This window comes from Zingiber officinale, chromosome 8B (genome assembly GCF_018446385.1).
Source record: "Zingiber officinale cultivar Zhangliang chromosome 8B, Zo_v1.1, whole genome shotgun sequence".
NCBI classification, from domain to species: domain Eukaryota; kingdom Viridiplantae; phylum Streptophyta; class Magnoliopsida; order Zingiberales; family Zingiberaceae; genus Zingiber; species Zingiber officinale.
In genome coordinates this window covers 64157974-64174763 of record NC_056001.1, presented here as the reverse complement: position 1 = coordinate 64174763, position 16790 = coordinate 64157974, and positions in this window count along the sequence as shown.

Below are 16790 nucleotides of genomic sequence, written 5' to 3'. Positions count from 1 at the left end.
AATTTATTTTAAAAATTATTTTTTACTTAAATTTTATTTTAAAAATTATTTTTAACTTAAAATTTATTTTAAAAATCCTTTTTAACTTAATTTTTTTTTAACTTAAAATTTATTTTAAAAATCCTTTTTAACTTAAAATTTAACGTAAAAATTTATCTTAATTTTTTTCAAAAATTTATTTTAAAATGTTCATATTTAAAAAAAAATTCAGTCAAAAACCAGTGGTAGGCGCCCTTGGTATAGCCTTCCAGGGCGCCCGGAAGGCATTCCGGGCACCCCGCCTCTGCTCACTCCGGTCGCCCGTGTTGGTGCAACATTCCTCAGGTCAAGGTTGACCTGTTTGACCAAGCTTGAGTCTTGGTTTGGATTTCGATGTTTGACAATGCAAGGTTGATTGGGTGAGAGTCAAGTAGGTCAAGGATGACCGGATACTTGACTGGGAAGTCCTAACTGGGATGTTAGGCAGGAGGAAAATCCTGGTGAGTGAAGCCAGGTGAAAGACCTAGTGAGTGAAGCTAGGTAATTGGGAAGTCCTAGTGAGTGAAGCTAGGCAGGAGAAAAATCCTGGTGAGTGAAGCCAGGTGAAAGACCTAGTGAGTGAAGCTAGGCAATTGGTAAAGTCCTGGTGAGTGAAGTCAGGCAAGAGAAATTCAGATGGGTCAAGGTTGACCAGACATCTGGTGAGAGTCCAAGTAGGTCAAAGGGATTGACCGGATACTTGGCACGAGAAAGAAAAGTCCAAGTAGGTCTTAGGGAGTGACCGGATACTTGGCAAGAAGAGAAAAGTCCAAGTGGGTCAAAGGGATTGACCAGACACTTGGTGAGAGAGTCCTAGCTGGTCAAGGGTGACCGAATGCTAAGTCTTATGTACCAACAAGTCATGGTTGACTAGATGTTGGTTTAGGGGGCTTTGGGCTTGGTTTTGGGCAAAAACCAAGATCTAGATGATCGACCGATTGATCCGGCGGTTTGGATTGATCGTGGATTGATCCGGCAGTTTGGATTGATCCGGTGGATTGATCCGAGTTTGGATCGATCCGTGGATCGATCCGGTCTGGATCGATCCACCGATCGATCCGGTGAGTCCCGGACAGAACCTCTTTGGATCGATCCGTGGATCGATCGAGAATCGATCGATCGATGCTATGAACGGACGCCTTCACGCGACCGTCCCGGATACGATCGCCGGACTGATCGAGGTTCGCGGCGTCGGGATCGTCACGTTGGCGCATCGCCGTGCGACCACCATATCCTTCGTGATCGACCTGAGCGCCGATTTCGAAGCCGCAGGCGTTCATTTCCTTCGGCATCTCTTCACCGATTCACTCCAGATCTCTCGCCAACTCCTCCACAGCGCTCTCAAAGATCAGATCGCCAGTTCTTGAAGGATCTTGGAAGCTTTCCAAGTCAAGAGGCGGATCAAAGGCAAGAAGAGAAGCTAGGGTTAGAGTTTTCTGTACTCATTGTAAGCTTTGCGCTTGTATTTTGTTTCCCTTTCTTTTCTTCTTGTACTGAGAGTCTTGTAGGGCTTCTCCGCCCTCGGTAGTTACCGAAAAGGAGTGTTATCATAGTGGAGGGTGCGTGCGTGGTGTGGATCCTTGGACTAGTCACCTCTTGTGAGGTGGATACCAAGTAAACCAACCGTGTTAGCGTTGTGTGATTTGTTTCTGTATTTTCCGCTGCACATCTTAGAAGAAACAAGCAACGTCGAGCAACGAGCGAGCGACGAGCTATTCACCCCCCCCCCCCTCTAGCTACTTTTGGTCCTAACAGCCCGGACCTCCCTATATGGGGGGGCGGGGGCAGGCCGCCCCCTCCTCTTGCACCTCATCTTTTCATCTCTTGCAAATGTTCTCTTCGAGTCTTAACGAGAGCGGGATTGATAATTAAAATTTTTTCCTTTTTTCTTCGATTATTACGCTGCTGCTAGTCGTCGTCATTTCTAAAATTCTTATTCACAATGCCTCAATAAATTCTTTTTCTTTCCTAAATTTTTAAAATACTTCATTCCTATAATTTATGCTTAGTATAGTTATTCTTTAATTATTTAGGAAACATTCTAGATCTGGTGCTGGGCCCTTTACTGCTAGTGTCGACCCTAGGTTCCCTGCTGAGGTTTGAGTCTACCATTTATATGCCTATCTGGATTAGGTGCTTAGACAGACAGTTTTTCTTGTACTCCTGCATTCCAACTGTAGAGGTCATTAACCACTATAGCTTGTAGAACCTTGTTTACTATACCAATTCAGTAAACATAAGTTTATGTGCTAAATTTTAAAACAACTTAATCAGGGTAGATGACCTTACATATACTACTATGGTAGCTGGTATTGATATCACCCTATCCCCTACCATCATCCAGACCTTTTTAGATCTACGACCATCTACGTGCGCTTTTCAATGCTACCCTCTTAGGGATCTACCGTTTGGTGACCCTTATGTTGGTGCAACCTTAGGTCAAGGTTGACCTGGTTGACCCGACTCGAGTTGACCTGACTCGAGTTGTATTTTGATGTTTAACAAGAACAAAAGAGTTGTATTTTGATGGGAGATTGTGGGTGCAACCTTTGGTCAAAGTTGACCTGGTTGACCCAAGGTGAGTTGACCTGACTCGGAAAAGTCCAAGCAGGGGGTTTGGCACTGAAGAAAGTCCAAGTATGGAGACTTGGCACGAACAAGTCCAAAGTATGGGAACTTGGCAAGTGGAAGTCGGAGAGGGCTCGGTAACTCGTTCTCCGAACTGTGGTCAGAGAGGGCTCGGTAGCTCGTTCTCTGGACCGGAAGTGGGAAAGTCCTGGTGAGTGAAGCCAGGCAGTTGTGAAAACCCTAGTGAGTGAAGCTAGGTGAAAGTCCTGGTGAGTGAAGCCAGGCAGTTGTGAAAACCCTAGTGAGTGAAGCTAGGTGAAAGTCCTGGTGAGTGAAGCCAGGCAATTGTGAAAACCCTAGTGAGTGAAGCTAGGTGAAAGTCCTGGTGAGTGAAGCTAGGCAGTGGGAAAGTCCTGGTGAGTGAAGCCAGGCAGTTGGAAAGTCCGGGCAGATTGGAAATCCTGGTGAGTGAAGCCAGGTGAAAACCCTAGTGTGTGAAGCTAGGTGAAAGTCCTGGTGAGTAAAGCCGGGCAAGGGAAAATCCAGATGGATCAAGGGTGATCGGACATCCGGTGTTGAGAAGGTCAAGTAGGTCAAGGGAGTGATCGGATACTTGACACGAAGAGAAAAGTCCAAGTGGGTCAAAGGGATTGACCGGACACTTAGTGGGGAGTCTTAGCAGGTCAAGGGAGTGACCGGATGCTAAGCATGATGTACCAACGGGTCAAGGTTGATCGGATGTTGGTTTGGAAGGCTTGGGACTTGGTTTGGGCGAAAACCAAGCTCTGGATCGATCAGTGGATCGATCGGTGATACAGGTATCCGGATCGGTGCGGTGACCGATCGGTAACTCTGATGAGCTTCGTGTGTTATCGATCGGATGGAGACCGTCGGTGATCGATCGATAGCATCTGGTGAAGTTCTGATCGGTCGCACCGATCGAGACGATCGAAGGAGGAAGGCCCGATCGGTCATGGGACCGATCGGGGGACTGATCGGTCACCATGACCGATCGGGAAGGACTGATCGGTCTGTGACCGATCAGGACCCTTGTGGACCGATCAGGATGAAGCCTGATCGGTCCACATCCTAGCCGTTGCGTAGCAACGGCTAGTTTCTGTTGTGTCTTCTTCGCAGGTTATAAAAGGGGTTGAGGAGCTACTGTTCTTGCTTCTTCCTTCCCTCTCGAGCTGCTGTTCTTCTTCACTGCTGTGATCTGAGCTTTGCTGAGCTCGCTTCTGCTTGAAGCTTCGTGTGAGCTTCATCGGCTGGGTTCCTGCTGTTGTAGGCGTCGTTTGAAGCTGCTGCTTCATCCAGTCGACAAGAAGGCAAGCTAGGGTTATTACATTTTTGTATTGTACTTAGTTTCTTGCTGTATTCTTGTACTCCTGTTTATCTTGCTGTTGCAAGACATTGTGGCGAGGTTTCTCCACCCAGAAGGAGTGATTATTAGCCGAGTTTCCGGGGACTCATCCACCGACGGATTGATAGGCTTCGTCCACCTTACGGACACGCCGAGGAGTAGGAGTTTCATCTACGAACCTCGTTACATCCATCGAGTTTGAGGTTTGTCTTTTTTCTTTACGTTTCTATTTAGTTATTTCCGCTGCGCTAACCCTAATCGTAGGAAGAAACGAAGAATTTGGGGTGTCTATTCACACCCCCCCTCTCTAGCCGCGATCATCGGTCCTAACACCTTACTCACACATTACTCTGGATACGATTTACTCTTTTTTTTTTGGGTGGGGGAGCGAGTACCCACTGTGACTATTAGGGATGTAAACGAGCTGAACAGTATTAGGCTCGAGCTCGGCTCGTTTAAGTTATATTCAGGCTTGAGCTTGGCTCGAGCTTTTATCACAAGGCTCGAGCTCGGCTCGTTTTATAATTAGCAAGCTCACGAACAGTTCGAGCTCGGCTCGTTATTAGCTCGATTATCAAAGTTAACGAGCCTAACTCGTTAAGCGAGCTCGGGCTCATTTTCAGACTCATTTAGAGCTCGTTTTTGGTTCATTTTAGAGCTCATTTTTTTGCTCATTTTAAAGGTCATTTTAAGGCTCGTTTTAGAGCTCGTTTTTTTGCTCATTTTAGAGCTCATTTTTTGGCTCGGTTTAAGGCTCATTTTTTTGGCTCACGAGCCTATAAATGAACATGTTCGCGAGCTCACGAGCCGAATTTCCTTAAGCTCGAGCTCGGCTCGATAAAACTATTGAGCTCAAAATTGAGCTCGAGCTCGGCTCGATAAGATAAATGAACGAACGAGCTTTTTTACCGAATCGAGCTCCGAATAGCTCGCGAACCGTTTGGTTCATTTACATCCCTAGTGACTATGTTTATGTCAGTATCCCTTCGAGTTCACAATTATGTACTCTATAGGGTTTTAGTCTTCTGCATCTTACCATTGACCACTTGCGACATTGCGATGATGCGTCCATTTCATTCTTTTCTCCTGTATGCCCTCTGTCATAGATTAGACATATACATTAGCTTACATATCTTTCAGACTATTATCTACTCAGCTGGAGTCACCACCAGTGCTCGAGTTCACATGCCGTACTATCACATTTTGATGGCATATATCGCCTCCCTATGTATTGACATCACCCGAGGCGATATCCGAGTCATGACTGAGTTCGACGTCCTAGGATCTAGGAACTTTTCTCTAGGAGGTATCCATATAGATGATGAGGGTGTCCTATCTTGGAGGAGGGGGCACAGTACTGGCCAGACCCAGATGCCTAGAGGAGGCAGAGCGGGATGAGTTTATGGTCGCGCTATTCGGCGAGGCCACTCCGGCCCCGGCACCACCTCCACCTCCAGGCTGAGCACCACGTCCCGCTCCTTGCACTCTAGGCGATCGAGTTGTCGGACTTGAGCTATCTATGATGAGTCTCCGTCAGGAGGTCTCCGATTTTCATCGAGGTATGCGGCAGGAGGTCACCGACCTACGACGGGAGATGCGGCAGGAGGTCTCCAACTTGCGAAGGAACATGTGACAGGAGATCTCCGACCTTCGACGTGATCTATCCAGCTCTCGAGAGGATGACCAAGCCCGACATACTGAGCTGATAGAGTTATTACGCTCCTTGGGGACCGGACCACCCTCCTCATCATCCTGATAGACTAGATCACTACTATATGTACTTGATCGCGACTTGACTTAGTTATATTTTGTCTCAAATAGTGACTTATCCTGTTTTGATTTACCTCGACTTAGTTATATCTCGACTCCAACATTGACTCATGTTGATCTGATTAATAGACTAGGATTCTCAAAATTGTTTTAAAAAATAGTTGTTTTTAACTTCTAGGATAAAACTTTTATATTTTTAAACTTTCCATTTTTAGAATTTTAAAAATAAATTTTAGCCTTAGAATTAGGTCAATCCCTTAGAAAGCATATATTCCTATGGGACTAGAATTTGAGCATCTCACCAACACACTACCTTGTTTATGATTGTTAAACATAGAAAGGGGTGAGATGGATAGGCAGATTGTCTGGATTAAGATGCTTATTTCAGTGCATCGATATAAGTTTGGGTGGTAAATACAAAACAAACATCAATCAGGTTAAGTAATTCAGCTTAGTCAAATACTAACTGATTACAATTGACTTAACCTGACTAACCAAGTGAAAGTTACTGTCCTCTGACAGTTAGTAAGTAACTAATTGGTTAGACAGTTTTTGTTATGTCAGGTTCAGGGGGAGGATTACCTGTTTTCATACTTATTTTAAAAAATATTTCCTTAAAAATATTTTAAATCTGATTTTTTTAAAATTGGGTTTTACAAAATAGATTTTTACTTAGTTTTGAAAATTAAATTTTATAAACTTAATTTTGAAAATTAATTCACTAAGTTGATATTTGGATTGTACAACCTCAGTTTTGAAAAATAAATTTTACTTAGTTTTGAAAATTAAATTTTATAAACTTAATGTTGGAAATTAATTTTATCCACTAAGGTGAAATTTAGATTGTGCAATTTTAGTTTTGAAAAATAAATTTTACTCAGTTTTGAAAATTTGATGCTACAAAATTAGTTTTAAAAAATTTCACTTGGTTTTGAAAATTTGATTTGAAAATTAGGCCCACTTTTGTAAAAATAGTGTTTAAAAGATGCAAAGCATACTTTGAAAATTAGGTTAATTTTACAAAGTTTATCTTTCTAAACTTAGCTATTTTGAAAAAAAAAAATTTAAAACAAAAGTTTCAAAATCTCTCTATGATAAGACTCCCCCAAGTCAATCTGAACTTAATTCAAATCTTCTAATGCACTGTCTTCTACTTCCTTAGATCGCTTATTTTTTGGATGTTCTGTGTTACTTTTTGATGAATGTCAAAGGGGAAAGGTTAGGTGATTTAAGTTAGTAAAAACAAAACAACAAAATACCAAATAGAAAATAACTAACTTAAAAACCTTGTTTTAACTTGCATATTTTTCACTAACTTAACACAGGTTGTCATTGCATCAAAAATGGGGAGATTGTTGGTGCGGTTAGCACTAACGGTCTAACTCAAGTTTTGATGAATGACAAAGTAGGTTAAGTTAGTTTCATATTGATCTAAATACTTTGACGAAGTGTGCAGGAGAAGTCCAGCTGATAGCTGGCAAGAAACCCAGACTGGTCAATGGGTTGACCGGATGTCTGGCACGAAGTCCAGACGGGTCGACGGGCTGACCGTCTAGCACGAAGTCCAGCTAGGTCAACGGGTTGACCTGATAGCTGGCACAAAGTCCAAACGGGTCGAAGGGCTAACCAGACGTCTGACACGAAGTACAGACGGGTCGAAGGACTGATCAGACGTCTGACAGGTAAGTTGAGATAAGTCACTAGAGGGGAGTGACTGAGAGGACACGTTCCCAGGAAGGGAACATTAGGCATCGATCCAACTTAGATCCATTTCGTAAATCTAAGTTGAGAACGTGACTAAATTCCGGTCTCGAAGAGACGGAATCTAATTATTGCTTTTTATTACTCCTATAACTTAACTGTGCTAACATTTTGTTTTGTAGGGTAGTTTTGCATTTTGCCTCGAACTAATGTTTTTTTGCAGGCTATTGAAAAAATAAAGGTCTGGGCTCCTAGAAGGGATCCGGGCGGCCAGGATGCAAAGTTTATCCCCTCGCCGCATCGTCACGTGGAGTTTCATGTTTGGATAAGTTATGTCACACTCCAGGCGCCCGGAAGGGATCCGGGCACCCGGAGCCTCCTATATAAGGAGGATGCACCCTGGAGCAAAGTACAACTCACAACAAAGCCTTCCAAAGCTTGTCTTATCGTGCTGTGATCCTGCGACGCTGAAGACTCTCCGACACCGCACTATTTTCTTTCGTTCTTAATCATTGTCGGTATTTTAATCTTCTTAAGCATCCCTGTACTTTCAATTTGTAAAACATTATTTGAATTGCTAGTGGATTTCCCAACGAAAGCACTCGACGAGTGCGGGCCTTGGAGTAGGAGTCGACCAAGGCTCCGAACCAAGTAAAAAATTACTTGTGTTAGCGTTGCTTTAATTTTATTTTCTCCACTGCGTACTCAATCTTTTTTTCAACTTTTAAGTCGATATTCACCCCCCCCCCCTCTATTGACTTTCACGATCCAATAGGGGTTTGTTTTTCCGGTGCACATACGCTAGGTTCGCCCAAGTCACCACACGTCAATGCCAGCACCATCTCAGCCGACCTTCGTCTGATTCAGATTCTAGACAGGATAAATTTGGCGTCATCTATGGGAATCTCCTTCACCTATTCTGGAACTTGATGATGGAGGACACTGGCAAGATCAAAGTCACCATGACGGCTGGAGAGTACGAGTTGTTCAAGGAAGCCAAGAGACAAGTGGCTTCCGAAAGCCATACCATCGCTTCACAGCCGCACAAGATGCCCGTCGTTTCAAAAAACTAGACCCACACTTCAAATAGGGGTCTAAAATAAAATACCCTGAGGATTTCCCCCAAGCTTTCTATCACGACCCCTGCCCGGAGTATTACTACAAGAAAGAGCAACATCAGGCCTCCATGGCCGAGAGTTCCCCACCTAGAGATTCGAAGAAGGGGAAAGTTATAGTCCTTCAGGAGGAGCCAAGGGAGATGCCCGAGGAGCAAGTGCCCTTCTCTCTAAGGGTACTCGAGGAGAAGCTATCGAAGGAATATAAGCCCCCAGCTATTGGAGAATATGATGGTAGCAAGGACCCAGAAGATCATCTCCGAAAATTTTGAAATGTTGCGTTGCTGCACCAATACAGCGACACCATCAAGTGCCTAGTGTTCTTAAACACTCTGTCTAGCTCAGCGCAAAAGTGATTTGATGGATTGCCGAACGGATCCATCACCTACTTTCAGGATTTCAAGAACGCTTTCCTCCACCATTTCACCAGCAGCAGGAAATATCATAAGACAGACCACTGTCTCTTCACCCTCAAGCAAGGGTCTGCAGAGCCCTTGAGAAATTACATAAAATGCTTCAACCAGGTAGCTCAGGATGTCCCGTCCGCTACCTCCGAGATCTTGATGAGTGTCTTCTCTCACGGCTTGGCGGAAGGAGTGTTCTTCCGAGCCCTCATTCAAGAGCCTGTGAAAATTTTTGATGAGATGTTGGGGAAGGAAGCTAGTTACATTAATGTAGAAGAAGTCCAGGCTGCCCGGAGGAAAGCAGATAAGAGGCCTACTTATGCCAATGCTCCTGCCAACAAGTCGGAGAGAAGGTCGCCCCAACCTCCAGCTCGACCCTTTCCCCACTCTAAGGACGCCAGACTAGGATTTCCGCCCGGTTAGGAATCCAAGGTGACGCAACGAGTCAAAGTTGTCCAAGACCCCAGACCTGGTCATCGGGGGCCCCATTATTGCACCTACCATAGGTCCCACATCCATTCCACAGGAGATTGCATCCAGTTCGCCCATGACTCTCGGCGGGTAGCTGAACTGGGCCGGCCTCCGCCCGAGATTGTGCCCAAGCTTCAAAAGATACTGGACAACCCACCTACTATAGCAAGACAGTCGAGTAAAGCCCTGCCCGAAAGTGGAGGCTAGGGAACTCAGCAGTCAGGCCGGAGCAAGGAGTCGGTGGAATCTCCTTAGGAAGATAATAGGGGAAATATTGTCATCCGGGAGATCGGCAGGCATGATCTTCGGGGGGGCCACTGATGGAGACTCTACCAGAGCCCAAAAGTTCCATGAGCACCGCTTGGAGATACATGTGATGGGGTTCAGCCGGGAACAAGTTACAGGGCCCGTAATCAGCTTCGAGCCGCAAGACCTGGAGAGGGTGGAGCTCCCTCATGATGATGCCCTTATAATCAAAGCTATCATCACCAACAGTCGCATGGCGAGGGTTTTCGTTGACACTGGAAGCTCTATCAACTTGCTATTCAAGAATTCATTCGAGGGCATGCAGATAGACGCTAGTGAGCTCCAATGTAACGACTCGACCCTTTTGGCCTCTTGGGTGGCCCTTGTGGCAGCCCAACTGGCGGCCCTTATGTCGTCGGCCCATTTGGCGACCTCTCATGTCGTCGACCGATGACCCTTTGGCCGTGTCGTTACTCACTAGGACTTTCCACCCCTGGCCAGTGGATTTTTGCCTCCCCCGGGATTCGAACTCTAAACCTCCAGGCCTAAGTATTAGAGTTTATGAATCTTGGTAACCAAGTGAGATGACGACCCGGCCCTCTTGGCCCATTTGGCGACCTCTCATGTCGTCGACCGTCGGCCCTTATGTCGTCGGCCCATTTGGTGACCTCTAATGTCGTCGACCGATGACCCTTGGTCGTGCCGTTACTCACTAGGACTTTCCACCCCTGGTCAGTGGATTTTTGCCTCCCCCAAGATTCGAACTCTAAACCTCCAAGCTTAAGTATTTGAGTTTATGAATCTTGGTAACCAAGTGATCATCTCACTTGGTTACCAGGATTCATAAACTCTAATAGTTAAGCCTGGAGGTTTAGAGTTCGAATCCTGGGGGAGGCAAAAATCCACTGACCAGGGGTGGAAATTCCTAGTGAGTAACGGCACGGCCAAGGGTCGTCGGTCGACAACATGAGAGGTCGCCAAATGGGCCGACGACATAAGAGCCGACGGTCGACGACCCGAGGGTCGCCAAATGGGCTGCCAAATGGGCCAAGAGGGCCGGGTCGTTACATCCAACCCGTAGCTACTTCCTTGTACGGGTTCACTGGCAATGAGGTATGACCAATGGGTCAAATTAAGCTAGTCATATCTTTGGGTAGCGAACCATTGGTGAGGACACGGAGGAACACCTTCATCGTAGTGGATTCTCCCTCCTCCTACAATGTCATCCTGGGATGACCCGCACTGCACGACTTCCAAGCGACAGTCTCTACCTTTCATCAAAAGATGAAATTCCCTATGGGTGACCAAGTAGGGGAAGTCAAAGGCGAGCAATTGGTCTCTCGCAGGTGTTATGTCGACATGGTGAAGGTAAAGATCTACAAGGCTCAAAGAACCTAAGATGAAAGAATCCACATCATCTAAGAGGAGTCTCTACTTATAGCCGAGGAACTCATTCCCTGGGAGGAGGTCCAGCTCTATCTTGATCGTCCGAAGAGCATCACCTGCGTCTCAAGCGACCTATCAATCGAAATAAAGACAGATCTGGTCGAATGTTTGACGTGCAACAAGGACGTCTTCGCCTGGTCCCCCAAGGAGCTACCAGGAGTCAAGCTCGAGGTAGCTGAGTACAGGCTACACCTCCTGCTCGACCGATCAAGCAGAAGAAACGAAACTTCTCAGTCGAACAAAATAAGATCATCCGAGCTGAAGTTGATCAGTTCTTGAAACCAGGACATGTTAAAGAAGTATAATTTCCACCCTGACTCTTTAACGTGGTCCTGATGTCCAAACCTAACAATAAATGGAGGGTCTGCATCGACTTTCGAGACCTCAATCGAGCTAGCCCTAAAGACTGCTACCCGCTACTAAGAATCAACTTGACGGTGGACTTAACCTTGGACTACGAGAGGATATGCATGCTTGATGCTTATCAAGGATACCACCAGATCCCTCTCACCCAGGAAGATCAGGAGAAAGTTAGCTTCATCACAGCCGACGGTACTTTCTGTTATACAGTTATGTCGTTCGGTCTACATAATGCAGGAGCTACTTATCAGTGGATGATGGGCAAGATCTTGATAGAGAAAATCGGGTAGAACGTGGAAGTTTATGTAGATGATATACTTATCAAGTCTACTAAGGTAATAAACTTGATCGCCGATGTGGAGGAGACCTGGGACACACTGAGGCAGTATGGGCTAAGGTTAAATCTCTTGAAGTGCTTTTTTGGGGCTCAAGGAGGAAAATTCCTGGGATACCTCATTACCGAGTGGGGAATTGAAGCTAACAGGAAAAAGGTTCATGCACTCCGAGACATGCAGGCACCTCGAAATCTGAAAGAAGCCTAGAACCTGGTGAGCAGAATCACGGCACTCTCCAAGTTCATATTCTGATCAGCAGACTGAGTGCTTCCCTTCTTTAAGGTACTTCGAAGAACTGCTATGTTTCAGTGGGATGAAGAGTGCAGCAAAACTTTTGAGGAATTGAAGCAACACTTAGAGACCTTGCCTTCATTGTTTAAACCTATTGTTGGAGAGCCGCTCTGGGTATATCTTTCAGCTACACCTGAGGTCGTGGGGACAGTGTTGGTGAATGAACAGGACGATGTACAATGATCAGTGTACTTCTTCAGCCACCTTTTGAAAGGAGTCGAGTCTCGATACACGACCCTCAAGAAGTTGGTTTATCAGTTGATTCTCATGGCTCGTCGCTTAAGACCATACTTCCTACCACACCCAATTACTGTTCTAACCAACAGTACCATGGGGAAGGCCCTTACCAACATGGAGATAGTCGGCCATCTCATCAAGTGGGCAACCGAGCTGAGAGAGTATGATATACAGTATCAGCCCCAAATAGCAATCGAAGCACAAGACTTGGTCGACTTTTTAATGGAGATCCATCAGCATGACTCTGAAAAAATATGAAAGATATACGTGGATAGGTCATATACTCAACAAGAAAGTAGAGTGGGGATACTCCTTATATCCCCTCAAGAAGACATCATGCAACTAGTTGTTAGGCTAAACTTCAGAGCTACTAACAACGAGGCGGAGTATGAGGCATTACTGGCTAGATTGCAAGTATCTTGGCATGTAGGGGCAACCCGAGTAATCATTTACTTATATTCTCAACTGGTGGCTCAACAAGTGGCTGGTAATTTTGAAGTCAACAATGGGAAGCTACAGCTATACAAAGAAGCATATGAGAAAATAAAGGAAGACTTCAAGGAGGTCACAGTAACCAAGATTCCCAAGGTAGACAATCAGAGAGCAGATGAATTAGCCAAAATGGCCAACTCTTTGACCACTTGGGTGCTGGATAAGTCGATAGCCCAGAGCTTTCTGATAGCTCAAATTGACCAACAGAATAATTTGGAAGAACCAATCGATTGGAGAGCTCCAATAATTATCTACCTTCAACAAGGTGTCTTACCTGCCAATGCTGAAGAAGCCAGATTGATTAGAAAGAGAGTCCATGTGTATACACTGATCGGGGACCAATTATACAAGTAAGCATTCTCTCGACCATTGCTCAAATGCTTAGGCCCAGATGAGGCAAATTATGCTCTCTGAGAAATTCACCAGGGATGCTACGGTAGTCACATAGGAGGAAGGACACTAGCCTGGAAAATATTGCTAGCCGGATATTTTTGGCCCACCTTGCAAAGAGATGCTCAGTAGCAAGTGGCCACTTGCCTCTCTTGCCAAAAGTATCAGAACTTGTCCCATCGGCCGACCGAAATTTGAAGACCTCGATAGTCTCTTTGCCCTTTGACCAATAGGAAATGAACATCATGGGATCGTTCCCCATAGCTCCAGGACAAAGGCATTTTTTGCTCATGGCAATAGACTACTCTCTAAGTGGGTGGAGGCAAAGGCCCTAGTCAGGATAACAGAAGGAGCTATCATCCAGTTCCTATGGAAGAACATCTTATGTCAATTCAGAATCCCTCACTAGTCTCAGACAATGGTCAACAATTCTAAGGCCGCAAGATTCAGGAATGGTGCGGGGGGTTTAGCATCATTCAGGTCTTCACTTCCTTGGCCTATCCGCAAAGCAATGGACAAACCGAAGTCACTAACAGAGAGATAGTTCGGGAGCTGAAGATCAAGTTGGATCACGTGGGTGGCAATTGGGTAGAAGAGCTCCCCAGCATTTTTTGGGCATACTGAATGACTCCACGAGAGAGTACAGGACTCACTCCCTTTCATCTCATCTACGGCAATGAAGCAATTGTGTCGATCAAGATTGGAGTTCTGTCTGACCAGCGGTTACTATTTGACCTTGAGAATGTCGAGCGAAGACTTCTAGAGATGGATCTTATCAGTGAAACACGTGAGAGGGCAGTCGCCCAGTTACTCGCGTACCGGTAATGGATGCGGCAAACCTATGATAAGAAGGTAATCCCCCACTTCTTCGAAGAAAGAAATTTAGTATGGAAAAGGATCAGACCGGTCGGAGAGGTAACTAAGTTAGCACCTCAGTGGGACAGCCCTTATAAGGTCATTAAGAAACTAGCGTCCGATGTCTATTACCTGCAGAACACTCAAGGTAGAAAGTTGGACCGTCCATGGAGTGCTAATTACCTCCAGCCTTATCGTATTTGATAATGTTACTCTTTGTATTAACAGTTATTTGAGAAAAAGATCCAGGTTAGGGATGAGCATTACAGGGCGTACGCACATAGAGACCGGTCGAGAAGTCCCGATCGGGATTATGCTTAATCCTTTATTCCCTTTCTCCTGGTGCAAGCCCCAAGTAGAACCCTTCAAACCCCTGCCTCATCGCCTGAGCTCGGTCGGGCAAAGATCTAAAAATCTCATTCACAACTAGCTCTTGTGGCTCGTGATGTGCGTAGATTGTATACTCTTGTTTAGCATATTTTGACGCACATTCACATACTTTGTACATGCTTTATCTATGCACTTTCGTACTTCCAGCTTTCCTTTTGAGCATATTTACTCTTTTTGTTCGGAGATCTGCTTTTGTGCATTTTGTGTACACATGAGTCGAATTTGGAGAAGATTTTGACGCTTGAACAAGGAGGGAAGGCATAAGCCCTGTGTGCCACACGGCCCTGCCATGGGGGGTTGCCCGGGCCATGCGTGGATCACTGCCCGTGTGATTGCAGCAGGAAAGGAAGTGGCCTCGGTCGTGTGAACCTCACACGACCGTGCCAAGATGAGAAGCCAGAGGAAGCTAGGCCGTGTATAATGCACGACCGTGCAAGCCTTCCAGAGCCGAAGAATGCCCTGGCCGTGTGCTACACACGACCTGTGCAACAATTCCAGAGGACAAGAATGCCCTGGCCGTGTGCTTCACACGGCCCGTGTAGGAGCTCCAGAGTCGGAGGCAGTGCAGGCCGTGTGGATCTACACGGTCGTGCAAGGAGTGCAGCGGCAGAGCCAGACATGGTCGTGTCTCACACAGGGCCGTGTGAGACAAGCAGAGAGGGGAGTGAGCCAGGTTGTGTCCCACACACGGCCAGGTCCTGGGGTCGTGTGGCGCCCGAATTTCCCCCTCTATATAAAGGTTTCTTCTTCATTTTAAAGAGGATCTTCTTCCTTTTGGGGGGAATTCAAGATTTGGGCGTTCCTCCACCTTCTTGGGAGGATTTCCGACGAATCAAGGGTGGATCTTCAACGTTTCAACTCCGGGGAAGGAGGATTGGATCCGAAGATGGCTCTTCATCGTAGATAAGCTTTTCTTCCCTTTCTTTCTTGGATTTGGGATCAAGATGCTTGTCTTTTCCTTATCTTTGGGATTCTTTCCTTGTTCCATGGATTAGATCTCTTGTTCTAAGATGGAGGGAGTATTTGTAATGGAGATTTGATGTAAACTCTTATAGATTTGCCAAAATTCCTATTTCTATGATTTTGCCCTATTTGTATCTATTCTTTCTTGTGTGGATTGTTGAGATTAGGGCTTAATTACCATGCTTGATTGAATGTTTGAATATCTTGTGGGTCTTGTATGCATTGTTTCTCATTCGATTTTCTGAGGGACGCTCGTGACAGGAACATGCCCGTGTAAGGACGTTTGAGGGGTAATCTTGAAAGAGAAATTAGGTATTTCAAGAGGGTAGGATGGATTGAATGAATTAATCTTTATATCTTAATGAGGTTGAGAAGTAGTGGATTTCTATGTTGATTATCTAAGGGGCGCACGTGACAGGCAAGCCCGTGTAAGGACAACATAGGGTTCATTGCTAATTGATCACATTTAGATATATTTCAGTTCTAGGCCGGTTGTCTATTGCAAGAGAGAACCAGCAACCTTCTACAAATGACGGACAATTGAGGAATAAGATTTGGTAGATCATTACATTGAATAACATTACAAAGAAACCAAAACTCCTAGAACATATCCTTATCATTGCACTTATTCTTGTTTCTTATTCTTTCATTTCTTTGTTTACCTTTCATAGTTACACTTAGATTCTGTAAATCAATTGATTGGTTGTTTAGCTAACTCGCATTGAGACATCTTTAGTGCTTATTCCAGTCCCTGTGGATACGATATCTTTTATTATTACTTACGACATTTCCGTACACTTGCGGAGGTCAACAAGTTTTTGGCGCCATTGCCGGGGACTGCGTTATAACATCAGGGATTATCAATTGAATTAGACTAAACATAACATAACTTTTTTTCATTTACATAGTTGAATCTAATTTTTAGAACCTATTTTCATAAGTTTTTCCTTTCTTGTATAATATTTTTGTCAATTCTTTTTGTTGTAATTCTAATTCTGCATTTTTTATTCTAACATTCTTGTCTAACTTCTCTTTGTTTTTCTTTTAATTTAGTTTCTTTCTTTCTTTTTCTTTTGTAAACATATCTTACTATCTTGTTCTTGTGTATGAGAAGATCTAACTTTGCAAGAGAACTTTTTCCTCTAGACCCTGAGATAGACAGAACATTTTATAGAAGAAAAATTCTGCAAGGACAACAAGAAGAACAAGAACATTCTATCATGGCTAATAGACCACTAAAGGATTATGCAGCACCTTACGCTAGGGGTTTTCGATCTAGTATTTCAAGGCCTTCAGTTGAAGCAAACAATTTTGAGATCAAACCTGCAATTATATCTATGGTGCAGCAAAATCAGTTTGGTGGAGGACTGCATGA